The 25650-nt window shown below is 37.0% G+C and overlaps 1 protein-coding gene across 2 annotated transcripts in view; it reads right to left on the reverse strand.

Moving 5' to 3' along the window:
• Nucleotides 1–25650, reverse strand: part of pvalb6 (parvalbumin 6) — a 78842-nt gene that overhangs the window by 18175 nt on the left and 35017 nt on the right. The window contains exon 1 of one of the 2 annotated variants that reach the window (XM_030142155.1): nt 4692–4832. The exons of the other annotated variant lie outside the window; for it this stretch is intronic. The gene's annotated coding sequence lies outside the window, so the exon portion shown is untranslated. Of the gene's footprint in view, nt 1–4691; nt 4833–25650 lie in introns of those variants that run through there. 2 annotated transcript variants of the gene reach the window in all.

Below are 25650 nucleotides of genomic sequence, written 5' to 3' on the forward strand. Positions count from 1 at the left end.
CAGAGCTGGATGTCACTAAGGGTGTTTTCACACAGCGTACTTGAGTCTGCACCATACCTGGGTACGCTCACACCTTTCCAGATGTTGCATTCACGTACCGCAACCTGTGCCCAAGTACGAGTGGGTGTTACAGGGCTGAAACAGTAGGTGGTGGTGTGGAAGGAATTTCGTTGCTATCCAACAAACGCGGAAGTCAGAAGAAGATAAACCCTTACATCATCAACTGAGCAACTGTTCTGTTCATTTGTCTACAATGGCGGCAATACTTGTCTGTCTGTTAGCTTGTATGAGGCAAAGTGAAGAAGAGTGCCTCATATATCACAGAGTGGTTAGGTTGATAAGGTGAGCCTGTGCTGTGCGGATCCGAGGCTTTTTTAGGAGACAACAGGAGCGCCGTCTATGGTCGCGTGGTGATTACTGTAATTTCCGGTCTATAAGCCACTATTTTAATCACACGCTGTGCACCCGCGGCTCAAACAATGATGTGGCGAATTTATGTTCTACGGGCTAACGACTGATCCGGCTGTCGAAGGAGGAAATAGAGCTGCTGCACGTAAGCTTGGCATCAATGAACTGATGGTGAAATATTGTGAAGTTTTCTGATGACACCGTCCTTTTAGCCCTCCTTCAGGGGTCAGAGTCCGATCACGGTTCCTCCTTATCAAAATTTGTCAGCTGGTGTGATGAAAATCATCTGGACTTAAATGTCTCAAAAACTAAAGACATATTATCGATTTGAGACACAACAACAATGACCACAAAGTGAGTGTGGTCCATGGTGAAGAGGTTCAGATAGTGGATTCATACAAATATCTGTGCACTATTATTGACTGTAAACTCAGGTTTGATGCCAACACTGAATCTGTGGTGAAGAGGGGCCAACAGAGAATCCATCTCATGAGGAGACTGAACTCTTTTAATGTCAGTAAGAAGATTTTAAGAAACTTTTATTGTTCATTTATTGAAAGCCTTTTAACTTTTTCTTTTATCTGTTGGTTCAATGTTGTAACTATGAAAGACAAGAACAGTCTGCATGCTATGGTAAAAATATGCTCCAAGATCATTGGAGTCAGACTCAGAGACTTTGTCTTCCCTCTGGGAGCTTCAGGTGGTGAAGAAAGCAGAGACCATCATCAGGGACCCTCACCATGTGTTGCATCTGAAGTTTGCCTTGATGCCTTCAGGCCGGTGTTACCACGCTCCTCAGAGGAGAACCAACAGAAATTCTAAATCTTTTATTCCTTCAGCTATCACACTTTTAAACTCTGACAGAAGCCATTTTAGTCATTTTTTATGATTTTTTTTTCTCTTTTTTTTTCTTTTTTTACATATTAACAGAACCAATAGGGTCTTTTAGTCTGCAGTGGTATTTCTTGATTATTTATTGTTGATTATTTAAATGCATTCATTTGTAGTTGCTTTCAATAGTCCTGTATTTGTGCACTGATTTATTTATGTTTGTCACATTGCACTTTGGATGTGGGCTGATGTCTGGGCTGATGTCTGAGGTAAGCTGCAAATGAATTACCCGTATGGGATATGTAAAGTTTTCTGAATCTGAATCTGAGGCGGCAGCATGAAGCGTGGGTGTGGCTTATAGTCAGGTGCGGCGAATAGTCCAGAAAGTACGGTAAGTCACTTCCGGTTTCGGACACAGATCGCTTTGACACGGCAACGTACCGTACTGGAGTCCGCACCCAGGACTATCTTCTCAACTGGATTCGGGTACTTGAGCACAGAGCGTTTGCATTCACACTGATAAAGTTAAGCGGTCTTTGGGGTCAAATGTACACACTGAATCCTGAACATGTTTGTCTATCAGTGCCCTTACACAGAATCAGAATCAGCTTTATTGGCCATCTATGTGAACACATACAAGGAATTTGGCTTCGGTTTTTACTTTGCTCACAACACAATTCCGACATGAACCCAGAACAACATGAACCCAGTCACAAGTGGACCTAGACATAATATAGACAAACATTTGACTACAGACAAGGACAACAATGGGTTGAGATTTACAGTGGATTTATAATGGAATATGTACAGAGTGCAAATTGGAGTTAGTACACAGTGAGTGGATATGTACAGGGATTCGGTCTGTAAAAATATATGTTGATGTATTTTTTTTTTTTTTTTTTTTTAACCTTTGTTTAACCAGGAAGTCCCATTGAGATTAGGAATCTCTTTTACAAGGGAGACCTGACCAAAGTAGCAGCCATACAAAGTCCAAAAAACATAAAACACATACATGATACACAATGAGCAATAAAACACAATACAGTGGTCCCTCGTTTATCGTGGGGGTTACATTCTAAAAATAACCCGCAATAGGCGAAATCCGCAAAGTAGTCAGCCTTATTTTTTACAATTATTGTATATGTTTTAAGGCTGTAAAACCCCTCACCACACACTTTATACGATGGTCTTGTTGCGGACAGTTACAACCCTTTTTGCATCCTTGTTAAAACTTATTGCTGCTGTCGTCCTTAAGTTATTTTCCTCCTTCTTTATGTAGGATTCATTTATTCCGTAATGGCGCCCTACAGCCGCATAACTTCTACCTTCCTTCAGCATGTCCAGAAGTCCAACTTTTTGTGCGATGGTTAGCATCTTCCTCTGGCATGTGGTTGCGACCGCAGGTGCCTTTGTCGGTGCAGAACGTTTCGTCGACATTGTGGGTTTTGTCGTAGAGAAAACTTGCAAACGTACAGCACTTCAGAGTCACACTGCTAGCGATCAAACATTTATGTAAATTTGGCAAGCTGAATGCATTCTGTACTGTACAGGAGACACGGCACGGAGGAGATTGATTGACAATGGTCTACAGTCCCTTAGCCAATCGGGACGCAGAACGCAATGCATGTTCATACGCTGTAAAAAAAAATTGCAAAATTGCACTAAAAAAATCTGCGAAACAGCGAGGCCGCGAAAGGTGAACCGCATTATAGTGAGGGACAACTGTAACTATTCAACCATAATGGCATCAAGAAAAACAGTGACATTCCTCCTTCACTGCATCCTCCATGATATTTTTAAAATCATTAATAGAAATGAATGTGTGTAGTTTTACAGTATTCCACGACCATGGTGCATGGTAGGAAAATGCTGTTTTTCCAAAGTCTGTCAGAACTCGGGGAACAGTCAATATTATTATACTTTACTGTATTATGCTATACTACACTATATTATTATAGTGCAAATAGAGTATTTTACATTGTGCAAATTAGTCCGTTTTATACAGAGTGCAAAATATAAGTTTGTGGGTTGGTGAATTGGAGTCAGGGGGATACTGACACTGGATGGACCAGTCTGTTGAATCTGCACCACAGATAACCAAGTTCTTTCTATCTATCTGAAATTCCACTGATCTCCACAGATGATCTACAAAACAAACTCAGTTGCTGAATGTAAGCAATTATCTTTTCAGTATGCATTACGCTGTCTATTGATTTTAGAGAGATACCGATAGGGAGGGAAAGAACAATGCTGCTCTTTGAAAAATAACATTGTGTGCATGCAGGCACAAACACCCAGCGAAGGAAAGAATGGATTCGATAAGAGAAACGTAGAGGCCTGGGGATCATCTGGCTGTTATCACCAGCGTCCACTGTCTAATCCTCTGGCAGGTACAGGACAGGATAGCTTAACCGCACTGTTACAGCCTGGCAGCAACAAAGCCTCGCCGCTTATGTACACGCTTCTGTGTGCTGTACGGAATTATTTTTCATTGTGTAACAAAAAATGCACTATTTACTTAGGATTCCATGTCCTTTTCTCTCACGTATTATCATTTTAATCACTTTTGTGCACGTAATAATACACTGTGTGAAAAATGATGGAATATACACACACGTTGGCCTCCCATGATACACATGAAACTCATAAACTCACTTTAATACACAAATACAGCACACAGCAACAGCAGTCTGAAGCATCCCATACTTAACACAAATTTGCATAAGATATTACTAAACAAATTAAAGATGTAAATTCCTTTTAATCTACCACAGAGAGCAACAGCACAGACGTGTTAAAAGCATACATATTTCAATGTGACACATAAACAAAATATTGTGTGTACTGATCATTAATTAACCGAGACTGCGTCAACTGAAGTATCTTTTCTGTTATAAATATTCATACATCTTCTATATGGCGAACACAAGCATCCTTGGTGTATAAACATGGCCTTTTACCGCATCAGCGTTTCAAGAGATGATGTTGCCTGCAGCGGTGACGTGAGACTACAGTCAATCTTATTTAGTGTAATTAAAATTTGACCTTGAAAGATATCACAAGTAAGTACTGCAACAAAATTACATCTGCACCGGTTATTTTGGCAGAAAACCGTTTGCTATCACAAAGTAATTACCTTGTTGATATATTGCGTCTGTATCTAAATCTGATCTCCCCCCATTCAGGTAAAAGAACCTAAATTGCGTTTTTTCACGCAGATTCTTTCCTCAAACTCTAATAACACCTTCGCTTTCATCGTTCCCCATTTTATGCAATACATTCCAGAGCCGCAGTGATGTTTTATAATTAAAAATGAATGGGTTGCCACTGAGCAGCAAGTGATGGTAATATGAACTGTCAGACATATCACCTCTTTCATCTAGAAGTAATTCAGGCAAAGCTTTACACTGCTTCTTGTCCTCTTTTGTCTTTCACCCGTCTCATCCTCTTACCTGGTTTTACTGGTTTTCTTGGGTGTTGTAGAGGGTGAGGGTCCTAGTGGGTGCAGGAGGAAAGTCCGATAAAAGATCAGAGGCTCTGCTCTTTCTGTTTTATACATGTTCGCTCCAGCTATTTTCGGATAAACAAGGGTATTGGGTTCACTGCGGGGTCAGTGATGATAGGCCAGCCCGTATCACTTTCTGTTACCACGCTCCTCCTAATCAAACATTACTATTAATAATTGTCAATCTCCACCTCTCCTTTCAGCCAGACTTCTTTTTTTATGCCCACTCTTTCTCACCCTCCTCCCTTCTTCACACTCTCTCTCTCCTCTTGTTTCAGCTGTTTGATTTCCCCACCTAATTTTCTCACACCTTCCACCTGAGGGACCTGGCTCTGTCCTCTAATCCCATCCCTCTCTTTCACTTCGCCTCTCTCTGGCTCTGTTCTCTTACACTTTTAATTTTCACTTTTAATTCTCCTCTGCTATTTTTTTTCTGCTTTGAGCTATTCGGCATCATCAGTGACAAATTATGAGGTTCGAATCTCATCTATAGCTGTTAACTACTGTTCTTCCTCAGCCCCTAATTTGAAGCATAAAAACTAAAATCTAAACAGACTGAATATTTTGCTTCGACTTGAGATCAATAAATCTGTTCTCTGCAAAAATTTACAATAATGTGCAAAGATCTGAGACTACCTTTAGCTTTGTTGTTGACATGAGCATAGATACAAATCTCTCATTCAGTTACAACAAGAAAATACAGAAATTGTGTGCACAGCCACTCAAAAAAACGAACTAGATGGGTTCTAAAGTCACTATTTAGTCAAAAAACTGCACTAAATGGGTTCTAAAGTCACTATTTAGTTAAAAACAAACAAACAAACAAAAAAACAGAATAAATGGGTTCTAAAGTCACTATGTAGTAAAAAAAGAAAAAAAAACTGACCTAAATGGGTTCCAAAGTCACTATTTAGTCAAAAAACTTAACTAAATGGGTTCTAAAGTCACTATTTAGTTAAAAAAAATTAAAAAATTAAAAATAAATAAATAAATGAACTAAATGGGTTCCAAAGTCACTACTTAGTCAAAAAACGGAACTAAATGGGTTCTAAAGACACTATTTAATTTAAAAAAAAAAAAAAAGAATAAATGGGTTCTAAAGTCACTATTTAGTAAAAAAAAAAACAAAAAAAGAAAAAAAAAAGAAAAAAGAAAAGAAAAAAGAACTAAATGGGTTCCAAAGTCACTATTTAGTAAAAAAAAAACAAAAAAAAAAAAAACAACTGAACTAAATGGGTTCCAAAATCACTATTTAGTCATAAAACTGAACTAAAGTCACTATTTAGTTAAAAAAAAATAAGTAAATAAATAAATAAAACAGAATAAATGGGTTCTAAAGTCACTATTTAGTAAAAACTGAACTAAATGGGTTCTAAAATCACTATTTAGTGTGACCTTTGACCCCATGCCAAGAAGCAGCACAAACATTTAGGAACATCTGACATGTATTGAGTGAAACCTGGTGTAAAACATCACCAATGTAATTAAAATCAATCTCATATTGTCTGAATAAAAAAGGTTTAAAGACACGTTAAGTACAAATGAAGGTCACACTAAATACTACTTTGGTTTATAGAAGTTGTTTTTTTTTCCCTGAAACTTTAATTTTTACTGTTGTACATATTTCATATATATCCAGATTGTATCAGAGACTGAGAAATGTATGTCTCGTCATTATAGCTTTACTAAACCAACAAATCTAATGGTGGCCTAACACTCTGGCACAGTACTAAAGACCAACAGGTTTGGTTTAGTCCATAAAGACCCAGTGCTACTTTTGTTGCAGTTCCCAAATTGATTTTTCTTCAACCGTAACCTTTCTTCAGTGATTTGTCACCATTTATTATTATATTATCCTGTGTATTTTGCATTTATTTCCATGAAAATCATATATTTTTCTGTATTTAACTTACTTATCATGTAGATGTTCATAAAAGCTAAGATTAAAGTTGAGGGTTATTAAATCAGAAACAGAGAAAACTAAAGAAAAAGTGACTTTTTCCGTAAAATCTGTCATTAACTGAACATAAACCACATGTTTCCAACTACTGTCATTGATCCAATTCCATGGGTTTCAATGTTGTAGAAGATAACAGTGTTTCCACATTCACTACGGAGGCTCTGAACATCCAAATGGGTCATATCTGATGACCATGAAAAGACAACAAACTGCATTTTACACCAATTATTTACATGCATTGATAGAATTAGTGAATCATGAAGTATTAAACATTTTATATCAGTCGAAGGTTTTGGTTGCCAGTGGCTGTTTGGGTCTTTATGGGTTAGGGTATGATCCTACATCTACCATCCAATGAGCAGACTGTGTTCAGCCTGAGTCTGAATGAGCTCAACACACTTGTCATCATGAAACCCAATAATAAAAGATTACATCCATCTGGGACAGCGACAGCTTTCCCCGCCCAGGAATCCTCCCCAGGGCTCACTTACTGTACATGTGACGTGATTACAGATCACAGCGAACATCAGCTGTTTCCACCTGTGGTATGAACAGAAGCACTCCCGCTGACCTTTAGGATGCTTCGTTGTGAGAGGGCGATACAAGACCTGGGGCTACTGCGAAGGTCATAAACAAGTTTTATTGGGAGCGACGGATTTATGTGCGCTTGAATCTCTGTGAGAGACGTCCAGTGTTCTCCACTGCAGAGCAACAGGTGTTAGTTCAGTTACTGTAAAAGTATTCATTGCGTTCATGAAACAGCTATCAATTTTACGATGGATATTTTATCTTTTTAACAGAAGGGCAAAGACTTAATGCCCTTGGAAAGTGATCATGAAATGTTTTATAGGGATGTGTGTTTGCCCAAGACTGTTGTCACCAGTGTGTTTCTGAAAACAGAAGAGTGATAAATAACCTTTCTACAAAAAATATGTCCTGTCTTTCAAAGCAGTCTTTAATGGTTTCTTTTAACTGAAGTTGAGATCCTTTACAGTCACTCACTTTCAGCTGCCTAAACGAATCTCAACTATACAGCAGTTGTTTTTGGAAGATAAGAATCATTTCAGAAAACACAAACTAGTGTTGTGGTTTCATTGTCAGTATCAGATCAACTCGCTTTGACTAAGCAGGGTTTGGCCTTGTTTAGCTGCTAGCATGCAACATTTCTATTGCAGGCATTATCCTCAGTGTGGTGGTTGTCGTAGCAACACTGTATAAACTGTTGTGAGGACTTCAGCTCAACTACAAGTGACAAAACAATGGAGGAGGAAGAAATTTTATTTTATTTTTTTCTGAAGTGAAACACAATTTTAAGGTTTTCTTATGTTAGATACTTCAGAACTTATAGAGCCATCTTAAAAATTTGTTTTTGGAGATTTCCAAGAGCTCAGTTTGCTGATCCACATCCTGACACAGACATGATTCAGGATTGACCAGTCCACGTTTAGTATCACTCAACCTACTTGGAACCTGAAGGTGGGACTACAAACAGTCCCTAATGGTCCCCGTGCTCTCTGTGGAAACGTCCAAAAATCGATGCTGAGTCAAAGCAAGTGGAGCTGATGCCAACAGTGGAAACATGCCATAATGAAACTCAGTTTGCCTTTATCCTTCACTTTATGTCCTCTGATATTCTCCTTAGTATAAATGCATGGCACCATTTCTCCAATTTCAATATCTTTTTAACCACTCCATGCCCTTTCTCTGACATCTTTCCATCAACCGTCTTTATCTAATTTTGATGCAACCTTGTATAAATGTTGCTCTCACTCCTTCTATCATTACTCTTCTGCTGGCACTCTGCTCCAAATTCATCCCCCTCTCCTTAGCCCCCACGGCCAAAAGGTCCACAGAGGAGGCTGTCTTGATCCCTTGAAGTGCCAGGGTGCCTCCTGCAGCTCCTCCAGGCCAGACACGGGGCTCAGGAGGGGAAGGAGAGGGTGAGGAGGTGGTGACATGCAAAGCTGAAGAGGAGGATCAAAGACAGATAAGAAGAGGAAAGGAAAAACAGAAGTAAAGTAGAGGAATCCCAGCAGAGAAAGGTGAAGAGGCAGAGGCCGGTGAGGTGGTGGAGGGCTGGAGGTGGAATGGATTTCACTGGGGAATGGGGAGGACACAGAAAAATGACCAAATGTTTGACTACAAATGAACTTTGTCTCACACAAAAAACGGGATGGAAAACTTTGCTGTCACACGGACCTTCTTTTTTTTTCTTTTTTTCTTTTTTTAATTAATGACAACATGACTCTTCCAAGCTAAAAAGCATCAGGATTTCAGTCTCAAATGTCCCAGTGCTCCAAATTATTTGATTATCTCTGCACTAAGAAGACTTCAGGCTTATGTGATTACTTAGGAGACTCCCAGTCACAGTAACTGATGTTTAAAAGGTTAGACTGAGTAATAAACTCAGACATTTTCGATGTTTCATTGATTTACAAACTGTCTCTTTAACCATTTCAATGTGTCAGATCATTATTATCCAAGTCTAGATCTTTAAAAGTCATATTCTGAACAAATCTTCAACAGATTTCAATGCAGCAAATTTCCAGCATCAGAATATAATTGTTACAGTTTTGGAGGAGTTGTGACATGCCTCCATCTTCTCAAATATGTTGGTGTAATGTAGTCATAATACTCTGAGCTGTCTTAAAGTGTTTATTACATTGTCAGTAAGCAGATGTATCCTCTCCAGCTTCCAATAGGAAACACAAAACTGTTATAAATTGATTACCTGATGGCAGAGGATCAATTTAATGTGAAATATAACAACAGAATCCAGTTTGACATGTGCTCTGTCTGCAGAGAACTGATGGTAGTTGGTGCAGATGGATGATGATGAACACACACTAGTTTACCCACAGACAAATGACTTTACTCCAGTCCATTTTGCTGTTTTGTTTTTTCACAGCAGTTAAATTATTAACTTTATTTCAGCGCCTTCTACGGGCAGTACTCATGGTCATTAACATACTTACACCTCCATTATTTTTTACTTTTCTTCTCTGAGGTTAAGAGCCCAGACGTCAGATCAATATGGCATAAACTTTACATTTTATTCACTCAAAGTCTAGTCTTAAATTCTGGATTGTAGCCTGGTTCTTGCTGCTCTGTTGAGAACCCCCCCCCCCAAAAAAACAACAACTTAAAAAGAAAGTAGAAAGCAGTCTTGTCAGTTGTGACCCTGCTTTTTTGAAGATTGTCAGTCTTTACAAAGAGATCTAAGAAGAGGAAGGTCACACTTTTTTCTACTCTGTTGTAAATATGTGTGTATTCTGCATAGTTTTTTTGTTACTATTATTATGTTTTTATTATCTTATGTTATTTTTTGCACTATCTTGTTTTATGCACTATATTCATGCATGCACACTTTTTCTTTCACTTTATTCTGTTGCTGCCTTGACTATTGAATTTCTCCGTTGTGGTACCAATAAAGTCTAATCTAATCTAATCTAGTCTAATCAAATCTACTCATTTAAAAGTCTTCTAGTTTATATTTTACATATCGGAGTACATGTTGTTTTCAAAATTCTACTGCTTTATTTTCATTTTCTTCCATTAAAGTTCTTCACCCAAGCTTTTCAAACCAGGGTTTTGAGGACAACACAAGGGTGCATCCATGAAACTCAAATCAGAGTAAAAATAGGTTTTTCTTGAGATCAGTTTAGAGGATAAAGAAGAATTCAAGGGAGAAGCAGAGGAGAAAGATAATGACAATATAAGAGAAGACTAGAGGCAGAGATGCCTTTGAACCTGAGGAAAGGTAAGCCAATGTAATACAAGCACGTTTTGGAGGAAGCAGACACAGGATGCAAGTTCCTAACCTGTCATTAGATGGTATTCAATAAAAACTAAGGTTAAATACATCACAAATGTTGACCTTTTTTTGGACTTGAATTAAAACCATACATCCTTTCGTGTTGTAGCCCTCTTTGGTGCACCTGTAAGATTCTTTTTCTGTTTAAGAATTAGACCTCAATCAGGATTATCTTTCCTCATTACAGAGCTCTCAATTAAGGGTTAACACCTTTTGCTATTTTAATTAAAGACTTAGACAGTTCTTTGACCTTGACATCACATTTCACAAATAATATGAATGTATGTATTATGGATGAAGCTGAAGTTAATTATATGCAGATAATACTCAACTGTATGTCTCACTCTGTTAACTATAGCCTACTACTATAATACCATAACTATTTAATACATTGTATCTGAAAGCTTGATCAAATCTCATGTTGCTGTCTTATGATGTCTGTTAAATTGTCCTGGGAGGTGAAACATGACCTTCTGTAATGATTTGGGAGTTTTTTGGGGTTTGATGCAATGTTTTATGCTGTATAAGGTGTCTGTTTGTCATTGCATAAGGCACTTACTTTACACAAAGAAAAATAGAGTGACATCTACTGAAATGTGAGTGCATTGTAAAATGTACAATTTGCATTTGAATAGTATTTCATTTGACTCGCAGTAGCATTCACTTATAGAGGCAAAATTAGCATTCTAGTCTGGTGTCAAATGCAGGGTTAGTATACTGACAGTCAATAGAAACTTTGAGGTAGAAATGTATGCATATTTCTACTTGTAGGGGGTTGTAATTATTCATTGTGGATTTATTGATGACTTAGTGCTCGGGTAGTTGAGATAATGATGAGTTGTCATGTTGTCACGATTCATTGCACATGGGTTGGTCTCTTTTCAAAAGTGGACCAAACACACATTGAGCAATACTCAGTGGGTATCTGCACAATTTGAGGATTGGTTTTGAAGGCCTATATAAAGGCCCAAAAAAGGCTACCAGTGTTAGTCCAGTGAACGGCATCACGCCACTTCTATAATGTGAACAACGTCTCCGGGCACTGGGTATGGTGGAGGCCGGTTTGAGCTACAGTGATATAGCCAAGCCTATGTATGGGCTGTTCCCAACCCACAATCAGAAACCTGGTTGAACGCCACAACACGACAGGCTCAGTTGACGATAGACCGCGTCCAGGGCGAGAGAGAGCGACAACTCCTGACCAGGACCGCTACTGTTGTGACTTTGTGTTTGGCAGGTGCCATTTTCTATTAAGTTTTTTGTTTTTTTGAAATTATTCTTGAAACTTTAGATTTTTGTTTCTGTATGCCAATATCTGAAACAAATGATTCATATGAAAAAATTCCAGTTTAGGGTTTCAAAATAAAAATTATGTCAAACAATATGGTCTCAAAGTTTTCGTTGACTGTGAGTGTAGAAAAAACATACAGGGCTGAAATATGGATATAAGAAATATATCTAGGATAACCTACCACACTGACAAAACATCTAAACGTTCACATCACTACTGTTTACACAATGACAGAGTCACTTTTCATTTTAAAGGCTTTCTATACAGTAAGTTTGTTTTGAAGCCTGAGTTTGGGTGATTTATGACCATTGGCAGGTGAGGTATGTTATTTTTCTGTACTACATAAGCTGTTTTTGAACAATACAACGAGAGATGTGACAATGTTAACAGTTTCAAGAAATGGGGCAAATCAGTCGAAGAAAAACTATTCTACTGTCAGCATCTTTCTGAGCAAAATGCGTTTATATGAAGTCATTCTATATTTACTTAGTTCAGTACTGAATTCTAAGTGACACAAGGGATGGATGGATGGATGGATGGATGGATGGATGGATGGATGGATGGATGGATGGATGGATGGATGGATGGATGGATGGATGGATGATAGATAGATAGATAGATAGATAGATAGATAGATAGATAGATAGATAGATAGATAGATAGATAGATAGATAGATAGATAGATAGATAGATAGATAGATAGATAGATAGATAGATAGAGGGCATATTTGACAAATACAATGTGAATGAGTCAGGAAAGGAGAGGAATGATTCCCTCCCTAATAAGAAATCCAATCCAATCTTGTCTGCTGTTGTTTTTTTTTGTTTGTTTGTTTTGTTTTTTTGTTTTTTGTTTTTTTTTTGCTTGTGTGTGTTCATTCATGCACCAAATTCCACCTGCTTAATCATTACTGTTTCTGCATAACAATCATTGCATCACATCAAATCCTCCACTCTTTCATTAGGTAATTTTACCATGTAAAGATACATCTCAAACAGCTTTACAAATCAGGCTCATTCTGATGCAAATGAACACCCATCACTGCAAATATTGGACTGAAGAAATGGTTTTCTTTATTTCTTTATTTATTTGTTTGTTTGTTTGTTTGTATCTGAAGTACAGTGGTATCAACAGACTTAGACAGAAAAAGGGATTGACCTGTCTGTATGCACATAGAGACGATAGGATGACGGAGAACACAAACAGGAAGCACACGTCAAACAAGGGTTTGCTTGATGTGAATTTTGGCAGAAGATGCATGAGTGAGGTGACAAAGACCTTCTGTCTATTGCTCTGATAAGCTGTAAAATGTGATCCTTCAGGTCAGTGTTTGAAATGTCCACTTTCATTCATCTCTGTCAGTATTACACCATGGCTCTTCATCTTTTATCATGTCAGTGATGTTGTAGATTTACAAATAATTACATGTGAAAAAAAATGGATAGAAAATGTGCTTTATTTCTGCACCTTCACCTCACATAGGACAATATCAACTAAAGTTTATCTCCCTGAAAACAGTACCAACAAGTGGTGCCGGGTACAATATACCCTGCCCCTTACATGTATTGTAGCTTATTTTGACATGGATCCAGCTGATGTCATCATGTCTATGCATGTGCTGATGTCAGCATATCAATTGTCTATATATGTACCAAGTTTGAAGTAAATTGAAACAAAATTGATGTTTTTATGGACATGTGAAATTATAAGTAAATGGGAAAAAAATATTTAAAAAATTCATAAAAAGTGTTAACTTTTACCTACTTTTCTCAACCAATAGTTTTGCTGCTAGTGTTTAACAAACAAACAAACCTAACCAATAACAATACGCCTTGCCTCCCCTTGGGTGGGTGGGGTAAATATCAATAACATGAATAGCTTATACCAATGTTTTTCAACCTTGGGGTCAGGAACCCACGTGGGGTCGCCTGGAATTCAAATGGTGTCGCCTAAAATTTCTAGTAATTGTTAAAAATACAAAAAAAACCTTACTAATAAAAAATATATGGTGAGTTGACAGAGACAATCCCAATCAATAAAAGACATGACATACTTTGAAGCTGAAACTGAAGCACTGCGGTACTGTTTATCTTTCAAATGTTCATTGTGGTCGGTTTCAGATGCTGGAGCTCTTTCATAATTCATAGTTTGAGTTATTGTTTGTTCAGTATTAATTGTCAGCCTTGTAAATCCAAGCTGGACTGACTGTACATATCCTGACCAAGGAAAATCAAATTCTCACTTTGTGCAGTAATCTACACCTGGCTTTTCTGCCTCCGTCCATAATAATATACATTATATAGACTAAATGTCATCTAAAATTAACGTTTATTTGAAACATAGTATAGCAAACTATTACATGATCAAAAATAAATTAAATTTAGCCAAAAAAATGTCTCCGTTTTGAATGTCTGGGGTCGCCAGAAATTTGTGAGGTTAAAATGGGGTCACGAGACAAAAAATGTTGGGAACCACTGGTCTACACATAACTTCTGCAAAAAAAAAAAAAAAACTATAACCACCCCATGCTACCAAATAAAAATCTCCGTACAAATGGTTCTAAAAACACAGATGACATGGTAACACATAAACATGGGTAAACACATACACACACATTCTGGCAGTCACATACACATGGAATGCCGGGGAGGGCTGCAGTGTGTGAAGTGCAGAGTCTAGATGAGACATGAGGGCTACTTGTGTGATTCACACAGTATCTGGTGCCGGCCTTGGCTGTCTCAGTAGTGTGAACCCAGCAACAGGTGTCTATGAACGTTTCAGACAGACTTCAGAAGCAATATGGGCTCTAGTGACAGATGTATGAGCCGGTGCATGAAAGGTAAACAAACATTATGTTTGACCACATTTGGAATGACATAATTCAATTCAATTCTTGGTTGTTACTTCACTATGAGCTGATAACCAGTTTTGTGTATAATATTCATGCACTTCAGTGGCGGATCCAGAAAAAAAAATGGAAGCGGGGGGATGGGGCAGGCAGGCAGGAGAATGATGTGGTCCAGGCATTATAAATGCTTCAAATCCCATAAAACTGTATTTTTTTTAACCATACACTAACAAAACAAGTGTTCAGAGAACGCAAACCTCCGCCAAGCACCCCGAACAGTGAGCATGTGTGGATCGACTATTTCTTTTTAAATCAAACAGTTTCAAGGTTGTTCCATACAGCAGAAAAAGCTGAAGCTTGGTACCAGTCATGTGTATGTTAAATTATATTAAATTCCAATCAATATTTGTTGAGTTATAATGAAAAATGTGTCGTAAATGGGATTTTCAATGTTAAATTGAAATGTCCACAGACTCCACATTCCACAGTGGATGTGGACAATTTTGTGCCAGATACAAGATATTGTTATAAGCTACGGGTGGATCAAGGGGGAGGCTAATCGGAGTCATTTTGAATTTTTTCGAATTTTTGAAAATTGTTCAATGATGAGAGACAGGAAAATTGTTGATTTTGTGACCTTGCTGTGACCTTGAACTTTGGCCTACTTGGCCCAAAATTTAATGGGTTGGTCCCAGGGCCTAGGCCTATCTGTGGGTAAAATTTGGTGAAGATGGTTGTAATAGTTTTCCCGTAAAGTTGCTAACAAACAAACACACAAAGCAAAGTGATCACAATACCACCTGGTGGAGGTAATGAATACAGTTTAACGTCATAAATGTGACCACTTTTGGAACCAAAGCGAAGAGTTGGTTTTAATAAGGTTGGCCTCAGTTATGGCATTGAATTCCATTGCATTCCAAATAATTTAAAATTAGAAACAACAGGATACAGTAGAGGTATAGGCCTATGTTTGACAACTTTGTGCCATTCACTGTGTTCAAAGATATTTAATATTCAGGCCATGCAGTTCCAGAGTTCTGATTATAATAATACATTCCATACCTTCTGTGGCTGCCTGTTTGTTTTTCATGCAGACCCAAATGCTGCTTGAATAGACAGATGTCTCTTTATGATTAGACTTTAGTTTAGATTCAACTCCCTTTACTATATAGACTCTCATCATAAATGGCATGTGCACATGTAGACCCCCCCCCCTCCAAAACAAGAAATAGGTGAGTTTTGGGGCGCATAAATTTGGCTTAAGCAGTACATGCACCTGGATAGGTCAGTAAGTTAAGCATCTGTCTGCCATGCAGGTGACTGTGGTGGGTAAATCTGCCACTGAGCTTCATGGTCAAAGTTCACCAGATTTGCACGTTTATGCTGTTGTTGTTTAGGGTCGGGTCTGTTTTGTAAAGGAGTGCACACTGTTAACACTCAAGAGTGAGTACAGGGAATCTTACTGAAAAATGTCCCGGTTCCAGGCTGTTATCAACGATGTAGGTTATGAAGAACTCTGTCAGCTTAGTTTAGCTGAAGTTAGCGAAAACTAATAAAGCACTAGCTCACATCACAAAACAGACTCAAACTACAGCCAAACAGATGAACTTGCACAAATTCTATTGAACCTTTAAAAATATTTTGAAATGAGAAGTTTAGCACAAGTACGAACTTTCATATTTGTTTCAGAATAAACAGGAAGGGAACAGTTTAATCAGCCTGTGAGAGCTTCAGCCAATACCAGACAGAAAAAAGACTTTACTTAGAGTGTATTTACATAATTCATTTAATGTGTAAGCCAACATACCAGAAAGTAGAAATGGTCATTGGCACTTCACCCACACACATTTAGTGGGTGTATATCTGTATTTGTGCATGCAAATCCTAAAATTAGATAAATAGGCATTTGACCTTGAAGTCCCACATGCAGAGACAAATGTGTTTTGCTGAGGTTTGTCGAGGATGTGAGCAGCAAAGTGTGGCAAATTCAAACAAATCACTAGTGTCAGGTGAAAAAGAAAGAGAAAATCTCTGAAGATAATTCCACCCTTAAATCCTCTGAAGCTTATATTACATCAGTGACATATAGGCACATCTGCAGAGAATATGATAATGACCAACAAAGACTGTCTGTCACAAGCAGCCTGACGTTCATACATTCTTTTCGTTAATCCAAGGGCAACTTGGTGTCTCCACACTACGAGAGGCTGCACATTATAAAAACATTACAGCAGTAGCAAAAGGCCCAGGATTCACCAAGAGGGAACATCTACTCTGCACTCTCATACTGCAGATGTCTGACTCCATCCGCTCGTTACGGACAGTATAAGTTTTAGTATCTTCCTTAAGTGAATGGTCCATTAACACACATTATGCTAACTGGCTAACAGTGTGCGTTTCACTGAAAGGCAGCCGCATTGCAGTTAAAATCTAATTTCAGTCAAGGACTCACTTGGGTAACAGATCCCTCTGGACACTTTCTAAGGCAAGGAGGAGGGATCTTTATCATTACGTCCATCAATCAAGGGTAGTGTGTTGCTGGGTTTGTATGCTGACTGTGAACTCGCACACATATGAGTGTTGCAGGGAGAGCGAGTGCACTTTGACACTATAATTAGGTGTAGTTAATGCACTGGCATCTCATGTGCATCGATCCACTCCCTGCTAATGTCCCATGGCAGCATGACTTGTTAGACTTATTAGGTGCACACTACAACCACAGTTTGATCTGATTAGATAAAAGCGTTTTCTCCAGACCTGCACTCTGAGCCACTGGTTCTGTCACTGAATGCATGAACAGTGACTGTAATGATGGTTTAATGAAGTCAGGCAAAAGACTGGAAACTTTTTTCTTGCAGATCTCACAGCCTTTCAAGTCCTTAGATCTGAATTCGAATAAGACAATATCACAATGTGTTAATTTTTTCCCCTGCAAAAAGAAAAATTGGTTTAATTTTAATGCCTAGATATAAATGATCATGTTCATGCACAACGAGCTCTGGTGCATTTTATGGAAGAGGCTTCAAACAAACTATCATTCAGGACTTTTCAGAGACAAAAAACAGTAAATCTCTTGAAGAACACTGTTCCTTGCAGGAGTACATGACAAAGGTGATTAACCCTTAAAGATCTAGAACTATGTGGGGACTTCCAAATTAATTCTTTCTCTACATTTAATCTTTCCTAAGTGATTTATCACCATTTGTAATAATATTATACTGTGCATTTTACATTTTTCAGTGAAAATTCAAAGATTAAAACATCCAAATAGAGAAAATGACATTTTCTGTAAAATATATCATATAACATAAGAACAAGTGTCTACACCCACTGTCATTTATTAAATTACATGTGTTTTACTGATAAATCAATTTTGCAGAAGACACTAGAGCCTCTGAACATTCAAATGGGTCATATCTGTACCAATTAAAAACTGAAAAACTGCATTTTGTTTGAATTATTTTAATGTATTGATAGGATTAGTTGTTCAAAGGTTATTAACCCTTTCATGCATAGTGGTCGATCCAATGGACAGTTATTCTCCAGCTGTTCTCTTGTATATTCATGGGTTTTGTTGTTTTAGTTCCATATCAGCCAACACAGTGGACACTTATGTATCATCCCATACAATGACATTCATACCATTACTGTGACTTTGCTGTTCTTGATAAACCTGATCTACAGTAACATGTTTTAGTGTAAATCAATTGCTAATTGTTATGAGACTGTAATTAACAGTTTTCTTAAACAAAAAGTTTTTGTTTGTTTGTTTGTTTGTTTGTTTTTTCCATATCCTCCTGAGACCCAGCAATGCATTGTGTCCTCTGTAGGGGACAAAAGTTTGACACTTAACCAAAATGCTGTCCATTGCAAAGGACATTCCATTAAAAAGTCAATCAATCAATACAAATTATTTTAAAAATGCATCTGAAAAAAACTGTTGCATTATGCAGTTTCCAATCAAGACAATTTTTTAGTGTAAAAAAGCTAAAATTGTCAATTTCCTGGGTCTCAGAGGATATTATCTTCATGAAATGAATAGTAACTAGTATTTGAGTAGGATGAAATGTGACAAAACATCAGATTAGCTGCATTAAAAATGGTTTTATTTCATATTTTCACACAGTATATCACTTTCTGATGCTGAATTTTAAATTCATGTTTCTTTTCTTCAAAAATTAAATGCATGGTATCCAGCTGAGTGTACATTTTTGTAACTCCACAATAAATAGAGTCATTAAAAAAATCCATTTGCATTGTTTTTTCATGCCTAAATAGGAATAAAAACACTCAAGAAAAAAAAAATATTGACGAAGGTTCTCATAATTCATGCATGAAAGGGTTAAACTTTTTAGATCAGTAGATGCTTTTCGGTCACCAGCAGCTATTTAGGTCCTTTAGGGTTAAGGAACAACACAGGAACTGACTCACCTGAGTAACAGTTGTCAAATATGCTTGTATCTAACATAAACTTAATGCTAAATTATGGTAATCAGGGGTTGTAGACTGCATATAAAGTTACATTTTAAAAAGCGGTAAAATGGAAACTTGAGGAAAGAAGAGAAAAAAAGAGAAAAGACAAAGTTATTTTATGGAACTGTTGTGTCAGAGTCCCTGCATTAAAAAAAAAAAAAAAAAAGCCTTAGGACACAATTCCACTTTTTTCATGCTTTCATGCGTAGCTTGCTTTGGATCAAACAGTACTCCCAGAATGCGAGTGTGTGTGTTGCTGATTTAGCCTTTGGCCTGTTCATCCTTTAGTCACACTCCCATTCTCTTCTATACAGTATTCATTGAGTTTATGACTCAGTAATTTTATCTTTACCTAACCCCCCTATGACATGATGCCCACTGCAACACAGTACAACATAGACAGGCTGAACATAAACACAACCAACTCAGCCTGTGACAGTGGCTTTTACATTTACACTATGCACATTTTCAGCTCAGTGCGAATCCAACTTGTGTAGGAATCTATATATATATGTGTTCATATGTGCCCTCATATATGTGAGTGGGATTCATTAGGCCTGTTTGTGTGCGCTGGTTGTTTGATGTGTAGGCTGAACGTATTGGAATCTGTTATCGTGTAGCCTAAAGTGCAAAGATAGTGTAGGAGTGAACGCTACTCAGTCACTGTAGCCCTTCCTCTGACCGTCAAGCTCTAGAGGAAGTGTGTTGTAGAAAGAAAGAAAGATGAATAATGATCAATAGTCTGACCTTTGTTGTTACTACCTGGGGGAAAGTAGCTGTACTCGAGGGAGGTAAGCGTTCAGCGGCCTGAATCAAAGCGTACACACTTTACACATGTGTCAGCTCTCATATAATATGTGTGTGTGTGTGTGTGTGTGTGTGTGTGTGTGTGTGTGTGTGTGTGTGAGCAGCACAACCAGTGTTACTCTACAAACTTCACTCTTCACTTGTGTCATCTTGCAGAAAAAAGAGATGAAGTGAATATGGAGCAGATACGTAAAAGTCTGTGTGAGTAATTTCCCCTGATGCTGTCATCTCAGCAAGGTTATTATCATTAACAAAAACTAACGAAATGACGAAAACGAGAATTGTAAAAACATTTTCGTCAACTGAAATAAATAAAAACTATAATTAAAAGAAAAAAATGATAACTGACACTGTATTGTGTGGTTATAAAACTAACTAAAACATATAAAAATCATGGATACAACTCCCTTCATTTTCGTCTTCGTCAACGTCGGATTGACATAGAATTGATTTATTTCCCTCAAGCAATTTTAGCTGGTGGCAACATATGATATTTAATGGTCCGTCACTTCTCTTCACTTGTCATTTAGTCGTCTTCTCATCTCCACTCTACCTGGAAACATGGAGACTAAAGTTGGGAGAAACCAGCGAAGTCCTGTCTGGGATTTATTTGAATTCGGTGAAGAAGAGAAAAGATATAAAGAAACTAAAACTAAGCATTAAGAAAATAACAAAAACTAATAAAAACTAGCAAACCTGCTCTAAAAATGAATTAAAACTAACTGAATTAGAGAAAAAAAAAAGTCAAAACTAAATAAAACTAAACTATAATGAAAAATCCAAAACTATTAGAACCTTGTATCTCAGTTCATTATTTAGTAACAGTAGTAGTAGTTTGTTTTTCTAACTGCTTAGCGATGCTGATGGGAGTCACCAGGAGTAAGGAGAGATATGCACACAGGGGTCACACACACCTTTAGGTCTCTCACACCAACATCACACACCAGATTTGGTTGTAGTTCTTGAACTGCCAATAAAAGCTCCTGACATGGAATTGGAGGTGGCAGATAAGGCAGGTGAGGAGAGGAGGAGGGAGAGGGAGACAAGGAGACAGGCAGGAGGAGTAATTAGGAGAGGCGTGTGATGCCGGAGAGGGGGAAGTGAGAAGGAGAAGGTAGAGATGAAACAGAGAGCAGAGGTGGAAGACAAAGGAGAACAGGAATGTATGCACTTCAGCCAAATGATTCTGGTTTGTTTGGTGATGGGAATTATTCTGCTCCGATGATCCTCACGTGTCTTCATATCTAAACAACAGAGTAAATACACTGCAAAAATCAAAATCTTACCAAGTGTATTTTTCTTGTTTCTGGTCAAAATATGTCATCACACTTAAAATTAGACATAAACACCTAAAGAGTAACTTTTCAGTGAGATATAAGAACTTATTTTTAGAGAATGGATCGTGAAAATCATATTTCAAGAAATCTTACCAAGATAATTTTCACTTGTTCCATTGGCAGATTTTTTTTTTTTTTTTTTTGCTTGAATTAAGCAAAAAACAAACAAACAAACAAACAAAAATCTTGAATTAAGCAAAAAAAAAAAAAAAAAAAGCCAATGGAACAAGTGAAAATGATCTTGGTAAGATTTCTTGAAATAAGATTTTTAAGACCTACTGTCTAAAAATAAGTCCTTATATCTCACTGAAAAGTTACTCTTTAGGTGATTATGTGTGATGAGATATTTTGACTGGAAATGAGAAAAATACACTTGGGAAGATTTTGATTTTTGCAGTGCAGTGCTATTATTATTATTTTTTTCTTTTTTCTTTTTGTATATTTTTTATTTTATTCCATATGATTAATGTTACTATCCCTATGCCACTGTAACACTACAAATTTCCCAGTTACAGGACAAATGAAAGATTATCTTATCTCATCTCATCTCATCTTTTCTTATATGTAACAATTAAATATAAAAACGTGTGATATGTGTCACTATACTGTGTTTTTGGGGAAAATGTAAAAATTAAGACAATTGAATTAGTATTTCTACTTTTACAGTTACTTATAAGTTATGTCTAACTGCTCTGAAGATAATCACATTTTTATCTGTGCTCACTGAAGGCTTAGTTTCATAAGAAGGAGACAAATAGAGATGACAGGGGGCTGAAAATGACTACTGGGATGTGAGAGACTCACAAAACAAGCATTTAATTAAGCAAAAAAAATCTTGAATTAAGCAAAAAAAAAAAATCTGCCAATGGAACAAGTGAAAATTATCTTGGTAAGATTTCTTGAAATAAGATTTTCAAGATCTACTGTCTAAAAATAAGTTCTTATATCTCAATGAAAAGTTACTCTTTAGGTGATTATGTCTTATTTTAAGTGTGATGAGGTATTTTGACTAGAAATGAGAAAAATACTCTTGGTAAGATTTAGATTTTTGCTGTATACATTAGTGTAATTTCTTTAAGGTGCCCTGCCACTGTATTTCATTACTTTTATGGTAATGTCTGAAGTTCTAACCTGAACAAAAAAATCTTACAGAGTCCATGGTAAAACTTCAGACATTACCACAAAAATAATGAAATACGTATGGCAGGCACCTTTGAATAACAGAAAGTTGCTTTTCCATGCACTCCGTTTGTTTCCATTCAACTCTACTTACTTTTGGTTTCAGGTACTTCGCTTTTCCTCGGTATATTAGATTGTTTGTCTCATACAGTCAGACCTATTTCCACTATCAGGGGGTTAATGGGTAAAAGTTGTCATGGTTGTTTGAATTGTTCTTGTGCCTCGTTCTTGTGCAGGAATAATACATTCACAAGAAAGTATCATGAGAGAAGTCGTTTTGGTTTGGCATGTGTGCAAGAGGAAGTGTGTTGTGGCACTGAAATGACAACATCTTTAAAAAAAGAAAATGACACATAATAACATGTGTCTTGCCGTTTTCAGGATGTAGAGCTCGGAAGTTGTTCCTGTTGCAAAGGGAACTTGCACAACAATAACTTGCACTGAAGGAGTAAAGTAAATGAAAACACTGTGCATCATGGAAATATTCACCCTCATTCCAGCAGAGTACTTCCAGCAAACCACACCACTCATCATAGCAATGTGGCAGAAAAGTGCCTTTACATCATCTTCAACATGACACAAAGGTTGTTGGGACATCAGTATCGCTTCCTCACACCACAGCATGGATGTGTTGGTTAAGGGAATAATAAATTAGAATAATATGGATAAATATAACATTAGCTGCAGTGAGTGTCATGGAGTTGCGTAGCTATTTAAGGATCCGATGTGAAACATTTAAAGGGATTTAATGAGAAATGGGAAAAAAAATTCAGAATTATGATATGACTGTAATCACCTAATAAGAAGAAGCATGTGTTTGCTACCTTCGAAAGAATTTGTATTAACAGAAGGAGTGGGTCGTCTTCCAGAATCTGTCATGTAGTAATTAGGGCTGGGCAAGTTAACGCGTTATTACCGCGTTAACGCATTCATTAAATAACGCCAACAATTTTTTTTTTATCTCCTGTTAATGCCGTTCTGCCTTTCAAGCAAGTCTTAGTTAATTTATACATACGGGCTCTTATTTTGAAACTCATGCTTTTATTTTGGCGCTTCACACGAACTTCAGAACCAAACGTAGCTGAGAGGAGAAAAGCCAGCGAACTTTTCGAGTAATGCTGAATCAAACTTTGTTTAACTCCTGCAGTTCAACACCTGTATGTATCAATCATTCTGTTGTTTGCTAAATAATTTCACATGCAAACGTACCGTTAGAAACATGTTTATGACCTTATTTTGGATGTGTTTATTACAAAGTGTGTTATTAACATGTTTAAGCTAATTTGTTTATGCTAGCAGTCAGAGATGGGTTGCTAATTCTTTATGCAGGCTCATGCTAAGTTAATGTAAATTCATTGGTTGTGTTTAGGTATAATATGCCAGCCTTTGAACTAACCTTTACTTATTTACGATTTGATTAGCTCGATGCTAGCTTGAATGGGAAAATCCATAGACACGCTAACGATTAGCATTTACAGATTAATTTAGAATTTACAACGTCTTTTTATCCAGCAACAAAGGTTCACATCAGAGATATTTGATACTATTCATTCTTACAACAACTGAATATAAAATACTCACAGGCAAACGTTTTTGGGGCCATACAGAGTGAAAGAAACGTGTCTTCTTACGTCCGAACTGACTACGGTAACACCGAAAGGACAAAACATACGTTAGTGACACTTATTCCCACCACTGGAGGGCCCCCTTTACTTCCTTTTAACAACTGAACATCACATATTATTGGACTTATTAGTATTAGTACTTATTAGTGGGCTTAAGACTCCTGTCAATCACTCACAAGCGGAAATAAACTGGTGTGGACATAAACATGTGTAAAAGTAGTGGTCTGTTCCATGGACATTTTCATTTTAAATGTCTTCAGATGGTGGGGGTGAGAAGGCCAAAATTGTTTGGAAGCACTTCAATGTGGAATTATTTTTATCACCAGAGTACTTCCAGTCTGAAATATCACTTAAAGGCAATATACACTGTTGATGCCCCCCCCCCCCCAATATAACTATGTGATTAATCATGATTAATCGCAGAAATCCATGTGATTAATTGCGATTAAAAAATTTAATCGCTGCCCAGCATTAGTAGTAATCAAATGTTTCCACATTAGCCACAACATTAGACCAAACCGCTTTTTTTTTTTTGTTTTTTCAATTTTAACCCTTTCATGCATGAATTATGAGAACCTTAATGGGTCAAAACACAGTGATGTCCCGTCAGAGAGAGAACTTTAATTGATTGCCATTCCAACATTTATTTCAATATGTGGTAGCTCCTTGTTTTGGATGATCCCTTATGGTCCAGCTAAAGCAAAAATGAATTTAAAAGTAAAAATGTGGGTCAAATTGTCTCTAAAATGTCTGAGAGATTTTGAATACCGTGTTTTGACCCTAATCTAGTTATTTTTCCTGAGTGTTTTTATTCCTCTTTAGGCATGAAAAAAAGCAATGCGATTGAAAAGTTTTTTATGAACCTATTTTTCATGGAGTTGCAAAAATATCCACTCAGCTGGACATCATGCGTTTAATTTTTGAAACAAAGAAACATGTATTTACTGATATACTGAGTGAAAACTATGATTTTTTATTTATTTTTTTTTTTTTAAATGCTGTTAATCTGGTGTTTGCCACATTTTGACATACTCTAATATTAGTTATTACTCACTTCATGGATAATATGGAAAAAAAACAAAACAAAAAAAACAACTACAGTCTAATAACAAAAATAAGCAATTAATTTACACTCAAACATGTTAGTGCAGATCAGGTTTATCAAGAACAGCAAAGTTACAGTAATGGTATGAAGTGCAATGTATGGAATGATGCATAGGTGTCCACTGTGTTGGCTGATATGGAACTAAAACTGTAAAATCCATGAATATACAAGAGAACAGCTGGAGAATAGCTGTCTACTGTAGTGACCACTATGCATGAAAGGGTTAAGGCCAATGGCGTCCAGTGTAAAGGTCTGTGTTGACCAAAGTTACAGTAATATCATCTTCACCACAAAGCCTATAATAGACAAGACAAACAACAGTGCTAACATAAGGTTTTTACACTTTTAGCAGCTAATGTCTGAAATCAATCTGAAACCTCACTGCATTATGTCACTAAATATTACACATTAAACCTTTAAAAATGGCCAATTTGATCTGACCTATTCCACAGGAAAGGAGAGACAG

This window comes from Sphaeramia orbicularis, chromosome 8 (genome assembly GCF_902148855.1).
Source record: "Sphaeramia orbicularis chromosome 8, fSphaOr1.1, whole genome shotgun sequence".
Taxonomy (NCBI): domain Eukaryota; kingdom Metazoa; phylum Chordata; class Actinopteri; order Kurtiformes; family Apogonidae; genus Sphaeramia; species Sphaeramia orbicularis.